At 40.9% G+C, this 22,923-nt stretch overlaps 1 protein-coding gene and 1 pseudogene across 7 annotated transcripts in view; both read right to left on the bottom strand.

The window, feature by feature from the left end:
• The window catches only part of LOC132916697 (LIM/homeobox protein Lhx9), a 474,804-nt gene that overhangs the window by 260,770 nt on the left and 191,111 nt on the right, over positions 1-22,923 (bottom strand). For all 7 annotated transcript variants that reach the window (XM_060976939.1, XM_060976949.1, XM_060976919.1 and 4 more), the window contains one exon: positions 20,842-20,925. The gene's annotated coding sequence lies outside the window, so the exon portion shown is untranslated. The remainder of the gene's footprint in view (positions 1-20,841; positions 20,926-22,923) is intronic.
• Positions 13,387-13,985, bottom strand: LOC132908173 (uncharacterized; annotated as a pseudogene).

Below are 22,923 nucleotides of genomic sequence, written 5' to 3'. Positions count from 1 at the left end.
AGTAAAAAATGAGTCCACCAACGTCATCGAGAGAATAGGTACGATAATTGGGCGCTCTAGAAAGACAACGCTAAAAGCGGGGAACGTAAGTTAGTCGCTCGTTACGAGACGCGATTAACGCAAACATTCCGACATTACTCGCGTGGAAGACAACAACGATCGCTTAATCGTCTAGCGTAAGGCTAGAGAGCGAAACGAGTCGCTATTATCAGCACAATTTCAGTGGCTGGTAATTCCATTATGAAGTGACGAAGAAAGAGAGAGCGGCCAAGTTTCTTAATATCGGCCGCACCGAGATGAAACGAAACAAAATTGTGCCATATTTCAATGAGTCTGAAAACTCCAATCGACCTTAAACCGCGAACATTCACCCGCAATTTGTTTAACTCTGCTGTCTCTTTCCCCTTCGCAAACCCACGAAGCAAGCAATCAGGACGATGCAGTCGGTCTATTCAGCGAATGTTTATACCGAAACAGAGAAACGACAAGCTTTCGCCACTGGCACGGGTACATTCTTAATCGAAACGACGGAATATCGCGTGAGAGCTTGAGAGTCACGCGCGAACGTGTCGATTTCCATGGCACGAGGCGAATACGCTACTGCAATTAGCGAGTGTCGACTGTCGATCGAAGGGGTCAGGTGTGTATAGGCCAAGCACCACAGGTATTTACAGCCACAAGTGTGTACAAACGGTGGTGGCTTAAACGGCACGGCCAAAAGGGAAGAGGATAGATGGAAGATGGCGAGCAGGTACGAGCGAGAAAGGGCGGAAGAGTGACGAGACCCGGAGATGTTTGGCTTCTACTGAAATTAAAAATATCGATTCCCATTCGCACGCCGGGCTTCATAGAAGCTCAATTCGTTTCTCTCCTGCAAGACAATACCTATTCTTCCCGCGGACAGTAAGAGGTACAAATTGCAGTTGCATCCCCCGTTCGCTCTCTCTCAATCCCTCGACTCTCGCTGCGCAGGAATCCCAAACACAAAGGCTCTTTTTCATTTGGTTTTTCCTCCCCTGCGCTACCCCTTACTCGCCCAACCCCAGCCACTACCCCACATACATATACGCACCCCTTCGGTGGTGGCAAGCCGATTCTACCACCATCCCACACCATCGTATACCGTCGCCACGCGAATCAACGATTCTTCCTTTCTTCCTACTTTCCTTCTTTGCTCTTCTCTGTACATGTGTGTGCGCGCACGCGTGTGTGTATATTTTCTGTATGTATGTCCGTGATCATTTAGAGAGAGGGAGAAAGAAAGAAAGAGAGAGAGGCCCATCCAAATGTATGGAGTCGTAATGGTATATACATAATTGACTAATCCATTGGATTACTCGGGGGAAAGAGGGCGCGCCCTGTTTCATCCCCCGTGGAACAACCCCGAAACCAGGAACGAAAGCCCGCTTTCTAATCGATCGAAATAATGCCACGGCTAATCGGGCCGATTCGGAGAGCAGAAATTCGTCTCCTCTGATTCAGGCGATCCCGCGATCGAGTGACGTTGGTGGGATACTGCGGCCACCGGTCGTTTCTCTTAATTGAGTAGCGCTTGCGTAACTCGGCGAAATTTATATTTACGTGTTGCAACTTCGTCTTGTTGTTCGAATTGAATTTTTTAACGCGTAAACCAGCATTCTATACGTAGAATCGATTTGGGTTGTATTCGTAAATGCATCTGGTTGATTTAAGAGCGAATCGCTGGTTTATCCAAGTATACGGCAAACGTTGGATGATGTAGCGTTCTACGCGGGACGGTGGTAATTCGTATGGAATTTGCGTAAATACGTTATTCAATACAGAATGATTCACCCCGTCTAGAATAGGAAAAAATAAAAATAGACGGAGAAGAGTAATACACGGCTTGTGGGAATCGATATGAAAATAAGTCGGCACGGGAAAACGGTCGCGTTTTACGTATCTATCGCCGCTCGAAAAACCTATACGACAGATTGAACAGCAAATACGTGCCTCACGGAGCACCCTTTCGACCGTGTAACGGACAACCAAAAAATCAAAGATCGAGCATCGAGCACTGAGCGCGCGGCCACGGGAACCTCTCGATCCCGGCACGGAAGCGTTCGCCAAATATCTATCCGCTCGGAGTCGATCAAACACAAAGTGTGAGCGAGAGAGCGACCGAGCGAGCAAGAGATAGACAGATAGATAGATAGGTAGATAGATAGAGTGAGAGAGAGAGAGAGAGAGAGAATGGGAGAGCGTCACCTGTACGGTGGCTTCGCAATTTCGAAGGGGTTTCAACGATGCAGAGCGACTGCTACCCTCTTCGACTACGAGCCTTGATTAGGCTTCCGGTTAATTAATAACCTCTCGTGCACACATAGCCGTGGCCCACGTATGAATATGCATGCGGTCTGTTGTGCGTTTCGCAGTGTGAGAGTGCCTACTGTATTCACCACGTTCGAGCAACGAGGAGGTCACAAGTAGAACCAGCTTGCGCGAGAAAGACGGGGACAGAAGGAGAAAATAAGAGAGAGAGAGAGAGAGAGGGAGGGAGGACGAGTAGAGAGGGTGCTGGGAAACGAGAGGGTGTTTCAACGTGAGGGACAGAGACTGAGAAGTAGGGGTTGAAGAGAGACGAATCGTGAGTTAGAAAGGGTGGACGAGGGAGACGATGAGTGGCGGAGGGCTACTTATTTGCATTCGGAAAACAAAGGGTGTGGGCCGACTGTATGCTTGCCCCTCATTTCGCGTAACGAAGGACGAAGGGAGCCGATCAAAAGTCTTTTCCCGCCTTCTTCGTTGTATGCGTTTGAATCGAGCGAGTTTATGCTCGAGATTTTAATTAGTACCGCACTCCATTCCCACGCGGGCGCATTTTAAGGGCCATACCGTTGAATTAATGCGCCTGTTTATGGTTTGTTTTATACTTTGGGAGATTTTTTAAGCAAGGGAAGAAGGAGTTGCTGCGCGTTTCCTTTTGTTACGCTGCTGCTCCTCTCCCTCCACCCCCTCACTCTAAGATCGTCCTTGCCACCTACAGTTTTATATTCTTCGCGTGATTTCATTTTGCTTATCGTCGAAGTCGTGTCTTCCTATTCTTGTATCGGGTTATGTCGATTTACGAAAACTACGGTTGTAAAAACACACAGAATTCGAAAATCATGCAAAAATTATGATGATTATAGAAGCTGGACACGGTATGTCATATTCTCCATTCTTCACAAGGGAGCAGTACTTAATTTCAGAATATTGTCAATCACTTTCATGTTACCAAAATAGTCTACTTTAATTTATTTTTAAGCCTAAATACAATGGCTACGAGAAGATAAATGATCTTGCGATATTTTCTCTTTGTAATCTTCAATATAAAATATGCAACGTACAATAGGTTCTTCTTATGATGTTTGGCAGATAAAATAAATTTAACTGGCCCCATAAAAATATAAATTTGCATAAACATCCTCCTTACGCCTACAAATGATAAATACATTTGGTGCTTTTACCCTCTTTAAACGAATATCAAATTAGAATAGTCGGAAGAGAGGAAGCATTTGTATCTACTTATTCAATGATCGTATTGCGTCGTCGACTGAGTCTATAATTGAATTAACAAATCCCCATGAGCTCCAATCGACCGACAGGGACTGATACCATCTGTTGTTGGCTACACCTGCGTTTTCGGTCCCTTGCACCTTATGGCGCACGAAACTCGAAGCTATGACACATCGTAAGCTCTATATGTACGCAGATGAAATTAATGTACATATAAAACAACCGTTGCAAAGCCCGGATAATTAAGAACCTATTACTGGCATTACACTGATAATACGAATCAAGCTCCTTACAGGCAAATAGAAACCTATTTTCTATACACGAGAATACGTGTTTTGAAAAAATTCTATGCTTCAATGCAATGTTGGAACTGTGCCGCAGTTATGGTATTTAGCCTTTGTGCGTCAAGAAACGGATCGAATATGCGAAAGCGGATTTTGTTATTCTTGCCGCGATACAATGGTTCATAAGAACGATATTGTATGCTTGGAAAGATGGGAGCTAGCTTCTGACAACGAGTAAATATTCGTGATAAAATAACCGTAAGAATTTTAATGATGATCGGTTCCATTTAGCCTTTGTGTATTGAAAGATCACCAATCACGTGTCACGATTGAGACACTCGCTGAGAAAAGGGACCGGTAAAACATTATTTCGGAAGATTAATTCACAATTATAATCATTCTTAAAGAACTTTGTATGTACAAAACGAATAAAAATTTTATAATACATATACATATTTCACGTATGTCGTAGACTTATAGGATCTCTTTTCAGAAAACTTCTGAATTTGCTGAAACATTTACAATCTCTGACGCGCCCCTCAATAACGGTAGTTCTAAAGAAGAATCTATACAAATATAAATCTATTATCTCCCAATTTTTATATCATTCCGCATCACTTTGAAAACCGAAAAGTCTCGTGATCGAGTCTCCGTCATCTTTAAATCGTCGCGGCATCTGTTTGTTTGCAACAAACTCGACTATCTGTGCTCGAATTCGTTCGACCGGCCCGCGTAACTCGGTCGAGCCCAGCACCCTTCCTCCCCCCCCGTCATTTCTCGCGTAATTTCCTCCTCGAATACAATAGCACTCGAGTCGCATTGCTCAACCTCGATCCTCCAGACGAGTCAAATCCCCGTTCCTCAGCCGGTGAGCACTGCAAACACCCAATCTCCACGGTTATTTAGAAATCGGATTCGCGATCGAGACGATGTTGAAACGAGATACTTCCTACCGTCTTCCTATATCGTTTCCAACGTGGAAATCCATCGTCCGAGATGTACACTCCCATCCATAAATCACCGGATACTTGCTTATTTTTTATGAATATATGATTGTTAGAATATATATACGACTCTTTGAATTGATACTTCATTCTTTAGTCGAATTAAAATATGCAGTATCTTCTATTATGAAATAACCTGTATTATGAAGCAATTATTTAAAATTATTTAAAATTGAAATTAATGTCAGGAGCCGAGTTCTAGATTTAAACATTAGAAACATTAGATTCAGCTAGAATCAAACATACGATAAATATTTATTATTCACGTTATAAAACCACGTCAGAATAATATACTTATAATTTTCAATGAGAATCGATTGTAAAATTCTCCCAAATAAAAAAAAGAAGATAAATGAAAATTTTTAAACCGACACGCTATCGATTTTCGTAACTTCTATACTAAAAATCTCTCAGCATATTGTTAACAATTATCTATGTGTAATATATATCACACTTATTCGTTGCTCTTATTAAATATAAATTCAGTTTCTAAGATTACGCTGTCTCTTTATATTTCTTATTTTATAAACCTCCTTTTGTCCGCCACTGTACATTCTAACAACGATATTGCACAAAATAGGCAACGGGCATAGCAGTGTACAAGGAAACTGAGAGCCCCTGCGGGTCACCGTATCCCCAGTAAGAACCCTGAAAATGAATTAACTTTTTGCCGGACAGCAGAGTTCGAATCGCGTTCTGAGCCATTGTACAGCGTGTCGCGCAGCCTACCGTGATGCCACGCCATCGCGAATTAAGTAGCTCCCTCGACAGACATTCAACTTGATCTGGATGGAACAGAACGATTGCGGGAAGGACGAAGGATCCAACATTGCCCGTTGCGGCCTTAATCGAGGTCGCGGATCGCGAGCAAGTTTACTTGTTTCTTACGTAGACTAGCCATTGCACCACGGATATTGCGTTCCATGGAATGGAATTTATGTCTCGTCATCTTCTTTGGTTTGATGCCTGCTGTCTCCTGTTTTGGTCTTGATATCCTTTTGATTTATTGCGGTATTTTTATCGATGTAGGAAATATCGTTAGAGTGTTTGATTATTGATTTTCGGCCGAATGTTCCGATACTTTTTAACGTTTTAATAGAATCGAGGATTACGATGGAATTCTAATGACGAAACTTGTTAATCACCAAGGTGCTGTATACGTACAGATATTGCTTCGATGATTGAAATCTAAGAAATGAATTCTACGAATCAGCGTCAGATTATTTTAACATTTAGGTATATAAGGTTCTTCAAGTGGTAAATTTATATTCTTAGAAGCTTGTACGAAATGTGTTTCCTAGACTTAAGCTCCTAAGAAAGTTATGCGAATATTCTGATGATTCATGACGTCAAATAACAAAGTTCTGACAATTTTATTATAGCACTTCTTAATGCTCAACACACGCGCATCATATAAAATTTCTTCTTTCTTAAGGTGAGTTACGACGACTGAATATCGGACAAAGTTTCAAACCTGGCATCCACCTGTTAATTTCGTACTTTAGAAAATAAGGAGACGTTTAATACGGCCACTTCTTATATCACGTAATTAACTAACTAATGAGAATTTGTTAGATTGTAATTCTACTGTAATCTAAAAGTAGATTATGTTTATGCATGTATGTATATAATTGTACCCAGTCATGCTGCTTAAGAACAGGTTCGTTAAAATACTTTCTGTATCATTGCCGCTGTTAACGAGGGAGAGCTTTTTGTCCGATGTAATGATTAATTACGCAGAAAATTACACGAGCCACCGGGGTGAGGGGAAGAATAAGCGAATAAGCAACAAGAAACGTACGAAGAAGTCGCATAATTTAACAGCAGTTTTCCCAGGATAAAACAAGAAGCCCACAGACGCTCCAGGGCTAAGACGTGTTGTTCTTTGGTACCGTAATCAAAGTATAAGATAAGATGCCGTGAGCGACTCTGTATTTTTCAAGTACTTACACATTCTGCAAGCAAACAACAGCTTTTTGATTCGATTGTACTTGAAAAACCAAGAAAAACCCAAGATGTTATTAGTTCGCGTAATGCGTTCGTTCGCTTTTCGATGATACACTTTACGGAATATAATAGAAATCTTAATGAGTGTTTAATAAAAGAATTCTCTGATAGGGCATACTAATTAGGTTACAAACTCCTTTTACGAATATTGTACTTTATGCTCGTCTGAGCAATTAATCGTCCCAATATTTAGAAATTTGTTTTACGAAGAACATAAAAATACATAAATGAATTCTTTAGAATGTAAAAAATGAAATTGATCGATCCATTTGCAAAGAATAACAGAACAATGATACATACATTTTATGCGAACAAACTTACATAATATTTTTTACTCAAAAAATATACTCTCTCTAGCAGAGTAAATCTCTACAAGATGAAACAACATAATTCCAGTTCAATAATTATCCGCGATAATGTATTTTCTTTCTTTTCTTCATTATAATTATTAATAGCATTTTCATCATTATTATTATTGGTGAGAATCAGCATCGGGTAAAGAAAGGTAAAACGTTCGGGAGAGTACAGAAGAACCTAAAGCTGTTACACGTTTCAACAACCATTTTCCGTACATTTTCTAGGGAATGTTTTATCATTCATGTAGAAATTTACGCAGCTGCTATTCGCATTCGGCGAACTATCGATCGCATCCGCGCTGGAAACGCATCTTTGAGCGTTACACTTGCATCAGAGGCAACGGGGGGTCTCGTCACGCGCGTAGATTCAGACGTTGGAATGTTGGTTTCGATCACGAACAACGCGGCCGCAATCCCGTGTAATTTGCCACGATTTAGAACCAGTCAAAGTAAATTAAACGTTATTAGAACAAAGCTAACGTTTCGGCTGGCCGTCGCGTATTAACGAGCATTTACCAGGCAATCACGCGCATACCTTCGATTTCAATTATTTGGCCATTGATCCCTTTCGTTGAAGAATCCATGTGACAGCAAAAATTCGTGTTTATGGATATTTATTGAAGGAATCTACCGTATTAATAACTTTTAATATCCGAGTGAAATTATTTTGATAAATTCACGTGACAATTCTGTAGTATCGTGGACAGATTGCCTAAGAAATATCGGGTGAACTATAAACAATGTTGCGAGAAAGCCTAAGTGCCGACAGGCCAAAAGGGTCTGGAAACTTCAATGGGCCCATCAATGTGTCGTCGGTCCTTCAGTCGAATAGTTCCGCGGAAAAAAGCCCTACGTGACCATGGCCGCGGACGGTTGCGGAACACGTACGTGGTGGAACAACGAGAAAAGACAAGGGATGCTTAAGGGAGAAAGACGAATTAACAGGCAGTCGTAAGTTGAGAAGTTAGTGTTGTCAGCGTTGTCAAGGAGAAGAAAGAGCGTTGGAACTGTTGTAACGAGAGCAGTGAGTGACGAATGGTAATTGCGTGCATATAGACTGACGAACAACATACTAAATCAATTATAGACAAAATACGGATAAAAAGAAGACAGATGTACTGGCTAATTAGTCGAAACTCTAGACTCAACATAGAAAATAAACTAAAAATCTACAAAACGATAATAAAACCAATCTGGACGTACGAAATACCGCTATGGGAGACAGCAGCAATGAGCCACATAAATAAACTACAGTCGCTGCAATCGAAGATACTGAGAACAATAATCAACGTCCTATGGTATGTCAGAAACGAGGATATACGCAAAGACTTAAAAATACCAACGGTCAAGGAAGAAATCGACAGGTACGCAGAAAACTACAAGGAAAGAACGACAACACATCCAAACCAGCTGGCTGCTGAAGCGAGCAAAACTCTCATAGAAAGGAGACTAAAAAGAAAACACCCTATTGACCTCACTAAAGAAATAAAATAGCCAAATTCGAAGATGGTATCCCGCTGGGGGTAGCCATCCACATTGTTATTTAGCAATTAAGTTAGAAAAATTTACCAAATGTCCAGCTGGACAAATTATAAAGTACAAATTAAATAATAATAATATATAAAAAAAAAAAAATAAACTGACAGAGCATCATACTTGATCTTGTGTTGGCGTGAACGATACTGAAACAAATGATACCGTTACCAAACCTACTACCACTATACTTTCCCACAGTTCTTTCCATAGCAAATCAAAATGAGATCTAACTAAAAATTAAAGAAGACAAACGGAGGCCTGTTTTTATACATTTATTTCACACGATTCCAGAAAATCGTCTCCAGGTAAACGCTACACGAACAATTACGATTCACCTATAACTTCAATCTTACTAATTCAAAAATATTCAAGCGATTGAAAATCTAGATACGAAAAGGAACAGCCGAAATCGATCAAACGACAACAACCTCTCCGCAATGTCTCCAGCATCGATGAGCGAGCGTTCAAACATCGATATCGATCGTTCGTAGGTACCCGGGCAGATTATTATGTCGCTTGGTCATGTCTTCTGAGAAATTGATACATCGGTACGTCGAACGTGGGTATACACGTGTATAGAACGGGTGTGGTGGCTTTACACGACTGGACCGAGTAGACCGACAATCTCGCGCCATTACGATCGCATAATGATCGTTATCCGCGAAGCACAAAAGGCACAAAGAGTGGCTCTCAATCGTCGAACCGTCTCCAACTATCGGTCGAAAATCGTCGATCACACTTGGCCTCTTCGCAATTATGATCACGAAACGATACAGCTGATCTTCTTTTGACCATCGAATCGAAACGTCTGCGAGGCGCAAGATCGTCCACGATAATCGAAGCAGTTCACCAAGTGCGCGCGCGCGCGTGTAATTTATATTTAAATAAGCTACGATCGAAACCACAAGGTAAATACGAGCGGTGCGCGTGTGCGTGCGATTTTCGCGTGGTATCGTGGGTTGTGGTTGCGAGCGGAAGACACGCGGGACTCATCTCGATCGATGAGTACCGTGGATGATCGATCGATCCCGTCACGGAAGAAATCTCTTTCCAGGGAACCGGCCTGTATTTGCGTTATATCGCTCCTTCGACACCCTTTTAGAGGATGAAAAAGGGAGATGTTGGCTCTTACTGTGTAGACTCGAAAATACCTGTGATATTTAACATTCCATTATCGGGGAACGTTAAGTAAAACCGCGTACTGGTTTAAGGGACGAAAAGCTAGATGTGTTAAATGTGTACATAATCTGTTATAGAATTTTGGATAATTTTAAGTAGGATGATAATTGAGTGCTATTGTATTTTAATTTGTATAGAGGTTCGAATGTTGCTATTAACAGGTATTACAAACGGCTTTAACGCCAGAATTATCCAACTCGTCAAGACAATGAATTTTAGTTTTTTCTTTTTGCAATTACTAGGAATAAGTGAATACCTTCAGCAAAATTAATAATGTCTTTATCCAGATTAAAATATGATTTGTTTATTTTATATATGTTGATTATGTATGTTTATTGTTTCATTTCCATCAATTTTAACAATTTATTTATACATATATAACGAATAGAATCGAAGATATTAAAATTTTCAAGCGTTGGAGCAAATTCGAGACAGAGAAGGACCGAGATGGGCGCAGAATAAATATTACTATCGTTGATCGTGTATTACAGCAAATGATACTTTGAGAAAAATTCATATGATAGCTAAAAGTATTATTTCACAAGTATCGTTCAGAGGGTAATACAATGATTCGATTATTGACAAATTTGCAGTGACCGATATTTCACACGTGATCTTATGCTATTAACAACCATAGAAGCTGGACAACATCAAATGTCCACGCGCCATCAACGACCATCTGCATCGAGCGACTGATGATCGACCTGTAATCGTTCGTTTGCCGGAACAAGCGTGCTGTCGACAAACAGCTTTGTTCACGTTGATAGGCGTGTAAATATTGTAATTAAAATGTTCGATAATCATTGTCATTTTTCGAGGAACCACTTCATCAGTTCCCGTTTCGTTATGGTAACGCGCCGGGCAAACAATGAACGTGACGCCGCAACGCTGTTATTGTCAATTTCGTCTCGTACCAGGCCTTTATCACTGTCGCTTGCGCGCGTAAAATCGAACACTGTTGACATATACACATATTTCTACGAGCCTGGCGATTTAAGAACTACCTGTGTCTCAATTAATATTCGATATTCCGTAATCGATGACATTTTAAAATGACCGTAACTAGAGAAAAGTCTAACCCAAATTATTTTAAATCGCAAACAATCGAAGCGACGGACGTTACGACTGTGTCACATGAGTGGCGGTGTGAGTTCGGCTATCCCGTATGTATTAGGTTGTCCGAAAAGTGTCTTTCTTTTACAGACACGTCTTTTGCAACGACGTATCTTTATACAAACATGATACCTAATCTGTCGAACGCTGTGATCTTTATCTTGATAGAACAAAATGGATCATACGTAATTCGATAAAATAATATAAAACGGAAAATATGCATCCATTATTTCCTTATAAAACGAAAGAAACTTTTCGGACGACCTAATAGTAGATTTTTTTTTATTTGGTAGAATTTTTACAATCAATTCTCATTGAGAATTGTAAGTAAATTATTTTGGCGTGGTACTGTAATTTGGATTATAAGTGTTTATAGTACGTTTGATTCTAGTTGAATCTAATGCTTAAATCTAAAGGATAATGTCTTTTTAGTCTGCGGGTCTGATCCGTTGTATCAAGTAATTGGGTTTTGGTGGTTAACTTTTATATTATATCTGTTACTGAATTTGGATATTTCTTCTTTAACTGTATCTTAAGGTCGCGATGCATAATAGTAGATGATAAGTATTTGGAGGTGTGGTATAGTCTACAATAAGCTACATTCAAATTTTGCATAAGCAATTAACAAGGGATGAGAGAGGTAATTTCGGAGCTCTAACGAATCATCTATTAAATAATCATACGTTAGTAATTGAAATTACCATTTCCTATTTTTGTTAGATCTGGTTTCCGACTAAATTTGATTCTCAGCGAAGTTTGATTCTTGCCTAGCATCCCCTCGCGCATCTCCTAATCCTCCGTATAATACTAGCGCGCACGTTCACGGCAATTTTATTTTGATTCTGCCGGCACTACGGTACAACAAGGAAGAAGGGAAAAGAGAGAAGAGGAAGAGTAGAGGAGGAGATGGCTGCTCTGGCCATATAATAAAGGCAGCTTGGAAACAATATAAAACAATAAAGGGTTCTTACCATAACCGCGCGGTTCAGCCGGCACGATATTGTATCTGCCGGGCGAGAAGGTACGGGGGTGGGCGAAATGCGGCAGCCACACACGCCAACAGACGTATAGTGATAGAAGAAAGGTGGCAGCAAGGGGTAGCAGGGTCAGTTATCTAATATATGTGATAATAACTTCGAGCCCAGAATCGAAGCCGGCCACCTCTTGCAAATCTCGGATCTGCATATATGGATTGTTCGCCAACCTCTTTCCTCGTCTATCACGATCCTCCACATTCCTCGTGCTATTGCACGTTCTCCTCTTTCTTCGCGATTGCGTCTTCTCAACTTCCTCCCTCGTCAGGGTATACACGTATTATGAACACGTTGGGGTGATCTTGCGGTGCCTTTGACGCCGCTTTTTGCGAAAATTACAAAACGAATGGATATATTAATTTTTAGAAGAGCGAAGATTTCTATAGATTTGCAATGGAAGATAAATATCAAGTTCTGCATACTGGAGCGGACGAATTGAATTTTCAATGTAGAAGATTTCTATAATTTTCTAACAGATTATGAATATTAAGTTCCGAGTATCAGAGTAGGTAGATTTTATTTTTTAACCTAAAAAACTGTTAGTTTTGCAATCGGAAATGGATAGATACTAAAAAATAACTTGTACGACGAATAACCAATCAAGTTACTTTAAAATATACTCTTACAAGTCTCATTTCGATTAAATTTGGGTTAGAACAATTAACCGACAGCGTAAAATAGCATTGTTCAAGTACCAGCCTGTAAATTCATGGCAATTGCGTTACATGGCCTACTTAATCCGCGTGTTTCCAATATTTCTGCATCGCGAGCGCAGCTAAGACCTTCGTACAGACCTCTAAACTCCCCTGATTTGTTCGCACACAACGTCGGTTCAGCTTGTAGCTTTATCGAGTTAGCGTGTCGTACAGATACAACAACGTTGCCGAGTTCGTTGGTGTAACCGTTAGGTCCGTGTGTATTCGTACGAAGTTCAATTTCGCGTGTCCCTATGTGGGTTCCGAGCACGAAAAGTTTCAGTCCGTTCGTGTGCGAGCACACGCGAAGAAGGGCGAGGTGGAGGGGAATTTCGAGATTGAAATTTGAAATATGGAAATAACAGAAAACGATTCGGGAACTAGGGGATAGGGCTGCCTTCCGCGGCGTGAAAATGACGAGTATCGATATTCGCCTACGCGGGCAAATAGGTCAGCACGGCAAGGGTAGTGACCAAGAAAACGATTATCACTCTCCAAAGAGTTCTGTGCACATTTTTCCAAGTACATTGTTTTCCTCGAATCAAATTTTATCGGCCATTAAATAGCTAATTTACTTTACATCATTTTTAGATTCGTTCTAGAAACGTTTTTGATTTCTACCGACTCGTGACAGTAATAAAGGAACTACGAAGGCCAGTAAATCACTTTTTACAGCTCAATATTATTAACGTTTAAAAGCGCGGTTGAAATCGCGTGGAACAACGAAATCTGCCTTGAAACAGCCCGACAGAGGCCAATACTACGGGGGATTAATCCCCGAGCCGAGCGTAGGCAGAGCAAATCTCGTTTCGAAAATTCCACGAAAATATTACATCCACCCTGTGTTCCTTAAAACACAGGAACAAAAAAAGGAAAACGAAGGAGGAATGTGAAAAAGAATTGTCTAGCAAAAAAGAAGAGAAAGAAGAGAAACCATAACGTTTCCTAACTGGGAAAAGCGAAGGGCTTAAAAAACGATACAGCAGCTAGGTTTTCGAGCCACAGCGCAGTCCCTTTGACCTTGTAACCATGGAATTGTTCGTCGAGCGTATGATTTGCCTCCCCTGCCATTCCCCACGAGTGCCGTCTTTCCACGTGGTTTCTACTTTTGGTCTTTCGGTTTACTCCATGCAACAGCTCGAACGGCATGGTCCCGTCGCATTATATTACGTTACGTCACATTATGCACCTAGCCCGCTCGCCGGAACATTACTATGTTCTCTGCTATGCTAGCTGCTTGGTTAATGTTCTGTGGCAGCATTCCAGTCGCGCCGTCTTCTCGAAACAAAGACTTTGTTTGCCGTGCGCTTTGAGGTTGCCTCCTTCGGCTGCACCCCGGCTAGCGGGCCGCTATTCACCATTTACATTCGAACGAGTTAGTAAGCCACGGGGATATAGCCCGAGAAGGAAGCGATGCCACGAAACGGGCCATGGAACGTAAACCTTCCTGTATCCTTCGTAAAGAGATTATCATTTTAGGTATTTGTGTTCCCCTAACTACGTATTTACGACGCGACTCACGGTCTCCAGCAACGAACGACCCGTTTCTAAATTTTCCTGCTTGGCTTTCTACCGACGTTTCTTTCCTAGCATCGACCGTCAGGGATCATTTAATTCACGTCCCGTGGCTTTAAGCGGACACTGTATCATGAATGACTATGGTGCACAATGGGATTATTGCATGGTTGATTAATCAAGCTTTGAGTGTGCTCGAGATTCTCTAAGATTATGAAACAGAAATCAAAGATTGCTTAGGGTTTAAGTTACTAAAAGAGCAAAGTGTAAAAATTGCAAGAGATATGTTTTCCAAAAAATTACTTAAATCTCTAAAAGTTATAAAAAATTACATATCCGTCGTTCTGTACCCTCGGCTAATACCAAGAATAATACTATTACGGTCGTTCTAAATATTATCGCGCCTCAAGTTCGCGACCTAGAGTAATCTAGATGTTGAACAAGGATCTACATAGATGTACAAGCGGAAGGAGTAGGTTCGAATAGCAGAATACAAATGCCCGATACACTGAGACAGTCCGTGAGGATCCTCGAAGCGGAGATCTTTATCGAAGATCAAGAGAACGAGGGACTGAAGGATCGCCGCGAATGCTCTGACAAAGGCTGGCGTCGGAGACCGAGGAATTCAGGAAGGCATAACGAGCGTTTTCACGCATCTCCGCGTAGAGGAGTGGCCCCGCCGCTGGAATTATTAATTAAGCACACTAATTAAGCGCGTTCATCGCGCTCGCCCGGAGGGGTCAGCCTGTGCGCGCGAGACCGACCAACAGGGAATCAGAAAGAGAAAGAGAGAGAGCGAGAGAACGACGAAGAGCGAGACGGCGCACTACGAAGGCTAACACGCGATTACAAACGCGATCGATAATAAATTACCTTTAAGCTAGAAACGCGCACTGCCACGTTTCTCCCTCCTCCTTCGACATCTATCTCGCTCTACCGTTCGCGTTCATGCTTTCATTCGGCCATTACAAGTCGTTGTTCCCAACCGTTCATTACAGCTCCAAGCTTACGTGTGGGTCATGCGAGAAAGCGTATCTCAACGGCCGAGTAATTATGCTTCCTCGATGGTGCGCGCGGGAAGGTTCAAACGGAGGGGAAAGGAGCAGCCGAGGAGGAAAATCAGTCGTGGCCAAGAGAAGAGAACCGAGCTGCTTGGGGGAGGTCTGTACGAATACTTAGAGAGAAAGCAGAGTACGAGGCCGTGTAATAAATGCATGGGATTAACGAGGAATAAATAACGAGAGACTGTTAATAATGTCGTACCCTCGGTAAAGCACCATCCACCTTCCCCTTACCCTCATCCCTTCTTCTTCTTCTCACTCGCCTACTCCACCTTCTTCACCGTGCTGTATGCTGTGGCGCTCGTCCCTTCTCTTTTGCCCCTTTTCCTGGCTATGCTCGTCACGCTACTAGTACGCAACTCCCTCGTTAGAAGCGACGTCCGCGACTTATGGAATCGCGAGAGACGCGGGAACCCGCGAGCCAGCAACTTTCGAGAATCATTAAAAACGCATCTTCGATCCGCGCGCCCGCGATCGGTTTCTTAACGAGGCCGTTAGCTACCGTCGTACCGGCTCGATTGCTTCTACCTTCATTGTTCCTACGTATTTTCTTTTTTTGTCTTGCTTCTCCTTTCCACGGGCCGGTCCTTTTTCTCATGGAGGAACGTGCGTGTAACTCACGCGACACAGGAACACGAAGGAGCACCGACGTTCGGTAATGGGGATCGAAGGGTCGGTGGTGGGACGATTGATATTATTGCGAGAAAAAGCGTAATGAAGAAGCGTAATGAGTGGCCGGCGTGTAAGGCCACTAGAGATTGAACGTTTTCGCGGCGACCTTTTTCCCGGCGGTTCAATTAATTTTTTGCTCCCGCTTTTAAACGACTCGAATCGCTTCCTTACGGATGCTGCACGGTCGTCCACGATCGAATACCACTTCCGCCATTCACGAGATATAATCGATAGATCCCTTCGACAAAGCGCGATTCTACTTTATAGTGTAGTTTCAAAGATCTATGTTACCAGACTTACTTATGCAATTTCGTGTTTCGCGAATATAAAGAAGTACAAACTAAATACAGATATATATATATTCCATACTGATGAATATTATAATAAACCCGTTGCTCCGGATACTTTGTACATGTAGCGTTGCACATTATAATATTTCCATTGTGTACATTTTTGTATCGTTAAATTTCCCACAAATGCCTGAATGTCCACGTTCTAATTATTAGCGGCTTTTTGACCGTCTACCATAGAATAGCAGCTAATCAAGCGAACAATTTATATTCCTACGATCCGGCTAATAATTTAACGATCAACAAACGAATTATTTAAACTTTAATTAGTACTCTGCCGTCCTGCAAACAAGTATTTCACCGACGACCCGCCAAACATCGAGTTTCCAAGCGGAGCCTTCTAAAGGATCCCGGTGCGTACGTGTATACGGATTCCATTCTCTTACACGAACGCAGAAAAGAGTTCCTTCTACGGTGGATTAACCAAGGCGGGGGAGGAAGACGGAAGATGGAAGAAGGCAGAAATGGTGGACGACGCATAGCGTGGAGAAATAGCGGACGGCTGGGAGAAAAAGGGTGGGAGAGGGTGAGACGAGGCGAGGGTAAGGCACTAATGAGCAAATAAGGCGAAAAAAGGTGAAAATTCATTAGCAGTCAGCTAGCAATGGACGAAGGGGGAAGGGTTACCGAGAATCGGCGTAACTCTTTTCTCGGTAAAGGACTCGTGGCTCGACAAAGGGTTCTAAAAATAAATACATAATTAAACGTCGCGATAATTAACTTCTTTATGCCGGCAGAAATCGAGGCAATGCGTTTGTACGCGTCATTCTTGCATATGCACAGCTCTCTGTATGTATGTACGTGTGTATCGTTCGAAAGAATCATTTTACCAGCTTGGACGAGTCAGCCGTGCTAACGACAATGTAATGGCCTGATGCTCTATAACGATCACGATTATAAATACGATACTTAAATACGATTTATAAATACGAATTATAAACACGATTATCATGTAATGAACGGTGATAATAAGAACGCGTCAATGAGAAGTACATCACGATTTAACGAGCACGAGAAATACGAGGCAACGAATCTGGCCGCTTAATCCGCGCACGGATTTTACATTCGTCAATTTTCTATTCGCCTCGGTTTTCCGTTCGTTTTTCCGATGTTTCTTCCGTATCTGACGAAGTTATTAAACCCCCTTCTTTGACAAAATCACGCGGAAACAAAGTTAATGACGCTCGTACGTCGAGTATGCACCCAAGAGCTTGCACGTTCGAGTGTACGATAAATGTGTGTGTGCTGTTTCGGGACCATCGTGTACGACAAATAATTACCAAGTGCTTAGAGAGCGTATGAAAATTTAATAGCCAATGGAAGTACTTAGGTCAACTATTATACGTTATAGTTTCTGATGTATATTTTGGAAATTTCGCTATATTAAATATTTTAAAGACATCCTATAGAAAATATTTTCAATAAAAGAATATATTTTAATTTTCAAAATATTTTATAGATAGTATAAATATAGTACCCATTAGTAGTCTAGCAAATCTAATAAATATCGAGTTGTTCTGAAAGTTCATCGCGAAATTAAAAAAAAATTATTATTGTTAGCGATCAAATATTATTTTATAACACATGCAATATTCTGTTGGATGATTTTTTCTACCTGGCGTTACGACCCCCTTTTTCATACTTTTAGGTAATAATTTCTTTTTCCAGTTTTATTTTATTCGCATATAAGGTTCAACATTACCTTATTGAAAACCAAAACATTTCTTTCAAAAATAATCAATCTTAACCTCTAATTCTTTTTAGTCTCCCGTATTAGTGAAAACCTAACTATACGCAGTATTGAAATTCTTATTTTATTATTTAGTAAAAATTCAATCAAACTCAAATCCTCCAACTGATGATGATATGCCAGCAGTGAAAAACGTTACAAACTTAATCTATTCTAATATCGTATCTACCGAATATAGTAATCAACTATAACGCTATTTCCGAGGGAAATCTCCAAAAACACGGAGCACGTTCCATTTTCTAGATCTCCGAATCCACGCGGACGAGCAACAAAATAATCGTATCCGGAATTTCGTTCGGCCCTTATTAAAACAATCCGGCCGAAGATCCCGGGGTGTGTAAATCGGTGTAGAATACAATTACGCGAGTGACCAGATACTGCCCTACCCCCGCCTGATCATCGAACGCGAGGGAAAATCCGTTCGATTTCGGCTGAAAGCCGCGCTGATCGACTCGGCCGCGGATCAGCCGACTCCACTCTAATTTAGACATTTTCGGCACCAACTCGGTATATTTGTTATATTTTCACTCGAATCATTATTACGCGACACCGCACGCGCAGCGTGTACCAAAGGGGATTACGGCTTAATCCGGTCCGCTATAAATTGGGCGGAATCGCATCCCTGTTCCGGCTTGTCCCTCTCTATTTCCCTTCGCTGCCTCTCCTCGTTTCTCCTTCGCGTTTACCTTCGCTGTTCAACAGCCACCCTCTGTACGACTGCCTTCTCCTCCCTCGTTTCCTGCCGCGTTTCTCTGTCGAATCGTTCGCTAGAGTTTCTCCTTTTTTCGTCACACAAAATCCTCCTCCCATCCGGCCGTTTTTCGAGAAAGGGTTGCGGAGAAAGAACGAGGTCCCGGCCAACGACAACGACAACGACAACGACCACGACCACGACCACGACCACGACCACGACGTTGAGGATGTTGGACAGGAGACGAGAGGTTGAACCGTAGTAGTCTGGACGAGGAAGCATGACGAGGAACCGGATAAGGAAAAAAAAGAAACCACGAAGGAAACAGGGAGGTACGGAATCCAAGAATATCGTAAGGTCGAACAAGGCGGCCATAGGAATACGTACGGCGAGCAAAACGAGAGTCGAATCGCGGCAAAGAAATATCGTCGGTCAACGGAGAAAATCCGTATCCTGGCAGTAACGACCGGGATGGACGAACGGGACCGAGAGTCGGCAGCTAGAGAGCCAGAGAGAAAGAAATCATGGGGGACAAAGGGGGAGGGAAGGAAGAGCCCGAACGAAGAGAAAGAATAAGAGGGAAAGAAAGGCTTGAGCTTGGGTAAAAGAGAGAGGAGGGGGAGAAAGAGAGAGAGAGAGAGAGAGAAGGAAGAAAAGAGGAAAGGAACGAAGGGAAAGGGAAAGGTACCCTTAGCTGGTTTCCCTCAGGAGATTTTATAATGGCGTCCAGTTATTACCGCAGGACCTCGGGCCACGAACGCGATACGATTCTCCGACAAGGGACGAAGGCCGATTTAACAAGTGGTCAAATATACGGGCGCACGAGTGGTCTGAGCATCCTGGCCAGAAAAGCGGACCGACTTCGAAAGACCGATACAACGGTTGCCGATAATGATAACGATGATCGCGAAATGATAAAAAGAGATGGATGTAGTTCTCGTCGTCGTCGTCGTCGTCGTTTCGACGGACTAGGCGAAGTTCTAGACGAGCTCTTATCCTTACTTCGAACATGTGATGTATCTTATCTCTTTTGATAAATAATTTTCTATAGCTCTTTCGAACAACTCGTATGTCATAGATGATATTTTAGGTGATTAATTTAGTATAAGAAGAAAGGTAGATGCAGAGGAGATGCATAAATACAAAAATATTTGCATAGTAATTCTACTAATGTAACAGAAAGTGAGAGGATACTTAATGTACTCAGGATTACTATAAATGAATGCTGTAATTACAAAATCAAGTTAACGCTGATTAACCGTGTGTATTACAACGAAATCTAAATTATGTTTTCGAAGATTTTATTGCAGATCTATTATATTTCGTGATTTATGGACGAGGGTGTTACTTTTTAATGAGATTTAGCTGCGCGGTTCGTCGTCGTCCAAATATCTCACGTAAAAGCTATGTAACGTAGTTTAATTACAAGACAGAATGACTACCGCAAAAAACGATCTACAAGGATCGGGAGTGGTTTGAAAGTCTGGAAAATTAAAATATATAAGAGGACGTGGTTTGATGCGCTAAATCGATAGGATATCATCGTGGTACGTCGCAGAGGAAGGATATTAATTATGAATTAATTAGACGAGACTGATATCGAGACCATTGAAAGGCACGGCGACTGAAAAACTCTTTATTCATAATTATACTGTTGGCAGTGTTAACGAAACAACAAACATATCGTATTACCAATTATGCTCCCGCATCGTGGCCCAGGATTTGTCGGGATAGAAGGGCGGGGAGGGGGGGGAGTGTAAAAAAAAGAACAAGCTTTGATTTCGTTCGAACGAAACCCGACAGTTTAATTGAACGTTTCCTTCTGACGCGTTTGTAATTACGAATTTGAGTGAATTATTCCATGCCGTGAACACGCGTTTCGTTATGCTTTCTTTTTTTCCCCCCTCGGTTTTTCGGTTCTGCAGTGTAATTAAAATATCAACGATACGTGTAACAGGGGATACATATGTACAAAAATATTTCGTTAAACGTTTCCGATGTACGTGAGCAATATACAGACTGTATTTACCGGGGTTACATACGAAATGTAATTAAAAATCGTAATCAGTATCACAAACCTTATCAACTGGTCTCTCAAACCCGATGGTGAAAGTTTTAATAAAGCTGCGGAGACTCGAGTTCCATTTCACCGACAAATAATTCTGAAACAATACATTTTACTAATTTAATAAAATATAATATATGCAAATTTATATAAACCGTTAAGAAACTAAACTATTTTCCGACAAATGTTCAATTTGTATCTATATTAATACTTTCTAATTATTAAATTCTCATAAATAATGTATTTAATACTTAATCAACAGCATATTTTCTTTCATTTCTCTAATAAACCTATATGCATTTTTTAAATTTACATTTAATATTAAATTTAATATTAAATTCACATTTCTTCAAAAATGAGTAACCTCGATTGAATCGATCAATTTGTTTTCTTTATATACCTAGAACTAAGATATTACTAAAAAGTGTAAATTTGTTGAATATGACAATGCAAACTTAAAATATATACATTTTACTTCCACAAATATTCCTCTAAGAAATCTCCCTAAATTAACAACTGCGTATGTATATCTATACGTTTCATTGTACATTTTTTAAGTGAATAGAACATATTCTCTATAACTACAATGTAACATAAACGTAAACGACAAAAGATTGACGAATGTTCGGAATGCCTTCCGGATGGCCGGCGTGCCAAAATTCCACGAATTTCGCGGGACTAATTTAGATCAGAGGGGACGTGAGTGTGTGCACTCCACTCTGCGAATCATCATACTTTTCCCTGATATACGAGATGTCAATTTAATTGCAGAAAATACTTGGGGACGACACGTGAGCCACCCGTCGGCTAGTTTAAATTAGAGGAGCCTCAAAGACGCGCGTGGACTCGCGGAATTCGAACAACGAGACGGAGTGAACGAGTTCGCTTCTAGAGAAAGAAGCAGGTTTCAATTACCAGCCGAACTCTAAGCCCGACTCTGCTTGCCAGAACTTTCAACAACGAAACTCACTCAACACGCTGACTGACTTTGTCAAAACTCGTAAACGATTGCAAGAATAGAGTGAAATGATCAAAGTTCTTCCTTCTACTTATTTTGTTTATCTTGTTACGTTTCTGGTTACGCTGCTGACCGTACGTATGTACATACTAGGACTCGTATTCGTTGTATCTATTGAAAAGTTCTAACAAATGTTATTTTGTTTGATTAAATAAATCGTCAATTAAACTTTATTTAATCTCTCTCTCTTTTTTTTTATTTTAATTAGAAGAAGTGGAAATCATTTAATTTGTATCCTAATACTTATGAATGATAGTGTGTTATATATCGTACTGTATTTTTGTAATATACAAAATGTTTCGAAACTATCGATATGTTTTTTAATCCTGTTGCGTTCTATATGTAAGACAATTATGTATGTATATGTAAGATAATTAGGTATATAATTAGATGCTAAACGTTTGTAAGAATTTGTGTTTTATATAAAATCGACGATTAAGCGAATCTCATAAAGATAGCTCTATCGAAATATATTTACCATGCTAAATACCACGAGTATGCAATGTGAATATAAATATAAACATAAATTAATCGACAGGATTACTGGGCGGGCAGCGCGGGCCTCCCTTCGCTTTTTGGCGACTAAGCCATTTAACTTGTCGATAAATTAGTATTCGAAATGGTTATTGGCTACAAGAAATGATCGATGTAAACACTGACTGATAATTTTTATGGAACATACGCAAAATGTTTTTCATCGTTTGCAGTTTCGAAGAAAAGGACTCAACTAACGAATTCGTACTTGTAACTGCTCAACCTAGTTTCGAAACAGCCAGAGTTCAATATGGCTGAACGACTTTACATGTTCGGTACACAGAAAGTAATTATGGCGCCAGTAGGTATAGTATTAAAACGCGCTTCGTACATTTAATTTACTCCTAAGGCGTTTTAATGTTAATTGAGAGCAAAAATGGAATGTTAGATTTTTTCTGAAATACAAGTTCAGAACATCAAATTATACTAATAAACTGTATTAATTATACGAAAATTTTGATTTGTTACATTTTGGAAATGTCGTTGGGAAGAATATATATAGATACAACCAGTATTATATACAATTGGAACCACTTTTTTAAA

This window comes from Bombus pascuorum, chromosome 1 (genome assembly GCF_905332965.1).
Source record: "Bombus pascuorum chromosome 1, iyBomPasc1.1, whole genome shotgun sequence".
NCBI classification, from domain to species: domain Eukaryota; kingdom Metazoa; phylum Arthropoda; class Insecta; order Hymenoptera; family Apidae; genus Bombus; species Bombus pascuorum.
This window is presented reverse-complemented; position numbering and strand designations above follow the sequence as displayed.